Consider the following 4,068-nt stretch of genomic DNA (forward strand, 5'->3'; position numbering starts at 1 on the left):
GTTGAAAAATTATTTAATTGGAAAAATTAAATTATCTAATTAAATTAATTAATAAATAATATTTATTTTGAGAAATAGAAAACATGTATTAAGTTTATTTAAATTATAAAGTGTTAGGTTAAAAGTTCAGATAACACAATTAATTGGGCCCAATACAGGAAAAACTCAAATTCCCATCATATTACATATGAGGGGTAGCAACCCTAGTGCATTTAACTAGGGTGTGTCACCCCACCTTCTAGTTCAACTAGAATGCTAGTTTTTTTATTGAGTAAATATTATTTGTGTTTTATTGATTCAACCAGAATTCTCCTCTCTCCTTATAAATATATGACACTAGTAGAGTTATTTATAACACAAATTCAATACAAAGTTAAGATATTGTTATTCTGTCAGAAGGTAAGGAGAATTTATTTTCTAAGTATAAATTCTATTTTCTGAGAATAATAATTCTCTCGGTTTCTATTGAGAGAGAGAATTACTTTCTTATTAAAAGTAATAAATCATTTTTGGTTCTGTGTTTAGTTCACAATTGTTCGAGCCCACACTCGAAGCAATTCGCGGTATGAGAATGGCGGAGAAAGTCATTCGGTTGAAAGCTGAGAATGTCTATGATCAGTCTCGCTCAAAGCATAGGTACTTTTCGAGAAAAATTTACTGTTATAAATATCACAAACCGACTTGATTTTCAAAATTTTAATTTTTCGCTGTGACAAAAAAATATTTTTTAAACCGGATTTTTCCAACACTTAGATCCGATGGGCAATTATATACATGAACTTTGGTTTTGTGCAATTTTATACATGAATTTTTTATTTGATCCATTTCTCACAAATTATTAAGACAATTATTGATATAGCTTCATTTTATATTATATATTGCATAAAAATAATTATATTTATCTAATATAAAACTAATTGGATGCATTTATTTCTTTAAATGTGTATAATGAATCAAAATGAAAGTTTCATGAATATATTTGAACCACAATCAAAGTTTCATGTGTATAATTGCACCAAATAAAATTTATGTATCAGATTGCATATTAAATCAAAATTAATGTATAATTTTGAGGTTTGTCCCATTTTAGTTCCTATACTTTTTCAAATTTTAAAATTTTAGTCCTGATTCGAAAGTAGCAATTAATTTTATTTGATTAAATTCAATTACTAATATTGTACTATGCGTATAGTTGTAGATTTTGTCCATATTTTTCAATTGTATCATTTTAAGTTTTATACTTTTCAAAATTTGAAATTTCGATCTTAAAGAAATTACCCTCATTAATTCATTAACTAGAATAATAAGTTGACATGACATTATAATAAGTTGACTGCACCAAATTTAGAAAGTAGCAAAATAAATTTAATAGTTATCATTGGTGAGGATTAAAATTTTAAATTTTAAAAATATAAAAATTAAAATGATCAAATTAAATTAGATGGATTAAATCCATAATATCCATATGTTTTTAATTATATAGTTATTCATATAGTTACTTATATAAAATTGTTTTATTTTATTTTATTGTAAATTTAAAACAAAAAGACAAACAAACGGTAATCCAGTTGTATAAAAAAAGGGAAAGAGCATTGATTAAAAGAAAAGGAAAGGGCGAGAATGAAAATTGAATTGTTAAAAGCCCTTAAAGCGGTGGATGGGAAAAATGAATTGTGGTGTGGTGAGATTTTCCCACCATTGCTATTTCTTTATGGTTAGGGTTAAATAAAAAATTTGGGTTAAAGTTAAATAAAAATTTTAAGCCTATTTTTTAGATTTGGGTTTGACCCGACTCAAAAAATGGACCTAAAATTTTATTCAAGTTTAATCTGAATAAAAATGCTAAAATTTGAGTTTGATTCAACCAGCATTAAATATTTTTATATAAAATAAATTTTAAAAATATAATATATTAAATACAGTAAAATTATTAAACTAAAAATTTCTCAACAAATGAAAAAAAAATTAATATATATATACCTAAATAACATTAAGACAATAGCAACTTAGCAAATAAAACAAAATTAATAATAAAACAAGAGTTATATAATAGTGAAAGAATAATAATAAAATAGTAACAATATATAATAACAAAATAATAGAAAAAAAAAACAATTGGTTTTTTTAATTCGAATCCTCAAACCTTTCACTTTCGGATAAACCTTTAGGTGGAGTGGGATGTACAAACCTATTGTTATCCAAACGATGGACAGAGCTGCGATTGCATGATTAACCATGCAAATCTCACCGAAACGCAGGTTCAAAGGCTGAATTATAAGTTGATTTGTAAAAGTGGGTAAATTTTGGATTATTTTTGAATCAATATCTCTTTTATTTAAAAGTTTATTATTTCTCTCTTTATATAATATATCTAATATATATTATTTATAACTAAATTTTGAATAAACAGAAATTTCTATATATTTTTCACTAAATATTTATAAATACTTTATTGCTTAAAATTTTATTTTGTAAACCCCATTTAAATTCCAATAAATTATACTTTATACAAAATAAAAAATAATTAATCTAAACAACTTCTAATGTAAAAATTGAAAAAAAAATATTTCTAAAATTTTAATACATTCTAGCAATTTTTAGATAATATCTCAAATGGATGCTACAATGACCCCAAATACACGAGATGTGTATACAAGGGAATATTGCAGGAAAGTATATCAAATAGTTAATACACTTGGTTCTCACTATGGAGAAGTAGTAAGGGATGCTTGTATTTCTTCAAGTGTACGCCCCTTGGTCTCCGCGTATCATCTTTGCAATAAATATGACACAAACACCACAACTTGCTGAAAATATGAAGAATGCCCCTACAATAATTCCACAAAACAAGTCATTTTTTCTTAGATCAAAAGCTAAAACAAGGTTTAAACACCAACAGACACTACTCACCTGTTGAGCTCCACTGGAATAAGAAGTTAAAGTTGTATGAAACAGCCCAAGAACAAATATTCCCAGTCAGACCAGCTAAGCTCCCAGCTGCACCTTTTATGTTTATGGGGAAAATCTGAAACATAATCCTTTCACTGTTAAATATGTGCAGTAAAACATATATTTGGAAGATCTTTGGATGAACATATCAACGTACCCTTGTCCGGAGACAGGGATGTTCCTAGAAAAATTAAGACTTGGAGCAATATAGGATGGATTTGTAAATGGAGAGAAAGTTAGAAAACTTAAGTAAATTAACCTCTGCCACTATAATCCAAGGAATTCCTTCCATCCCCCCATATACACCTGAAATACATGCAACATAATTATCTTTTAATCTCTAACATGTGTAGCTTACATATAATTTAAAAAAAAAAAAAAACAAAGAAACTACATTCCCTAATTCAATGCTAGAAGAGAAAGTAACTTACCCAAATGCTAATCAGTGCCAAAATTGGAGTTCCTTCACTCCACAAGGGATGATCCTGCTTGTGGTAACCTAAGTTTTAATGCATTGTTATATGCACAAAGAACAGCCAAAAGTAAAAGAAATTAGGTTTTTTCAAAAGAAACCTGTAAAAGGAATGACATCCCAGTAAGGAAGCTGCCAACACATAATCCAGCTGAAGATACCTGCAAAATGTTGGAATATCAGCAACTGTTTAGCCAAAAATTCCTTCCAATTCTGAAAGTTTTTCATTTTTCGGACCAGGAGAAGCGACCGTCTTCCGAACTTATCGATTAAGCTTGCACCAACATCAGCCATTATTATCTATAAACATGAATATAGGAACATTTAGTGTCTGGTATATGCAGTTCATAACTTTAAAACAGCATAGGAGTATAGGACCTTGACAACAGCCAACGTACTAAGCCCGACATACTTCGATAAGCCTATAGCAAATAAAAAGAATCTCATTATGTTAAATGGTGGAGACTTTATTTTTCATTTTAATAATGTGATTTAGATATTATTAGGGTTTGGGACACATCATTTACCAGCAGTGGTAAAAATAACTCCCGAGTAATATGCATATGCATTGCCCCATGCTGAGTGTTAAAAGTACCTTCAGCCCAATTGCAATCTGTGTGCAATGTGAGAAGTTTATAGATAAAAGA

At 28.1% G+C, this 4,068-nt stretch overlaps 1 long non-coding RNA gene across 1 annotated transcript; it reads right to left on the reverse strand.

The window, feature by feature from the left end:
• Window positions 1-2,621: 2,621 nt before the first annotated feature.
• Window positions 2,622-3,815, reverse strand: LOC105804809 (uncharacterized). The gene is made up of 6 exons (XR_008191155.1): window positions 3,800-3,815; window positions 3,659-3,721; window positions 3,523-3,582; window positions 3,381-3,448; window positions 2,911-3,255; window positions 2,622-2,828 (listed from the first exon to the last, which is right to left on the reverse strand). It is a non-coding gene; the product is annotated as an uncharacterized LOC105804809 (long non-coding RNA).
• Window positions 3,816-4,068: the final 253 nt, after the last annotated feature.

Source organism: Gossypium raimondii, chromosome 11 (genome assembly GCF_025698545.1).
Source record: "Gossypium raimondii isolate GPD5lz chromosome 11, ASM2569854v1, whole genome shotgun sequence".
Classification (NCBI taxonomy): Eukaryota; Viridiplantae; Streptophyta; class Magnoliopsida; order Malvales; family Malvaceae; genus Gossypium; species Gossypium raimondii.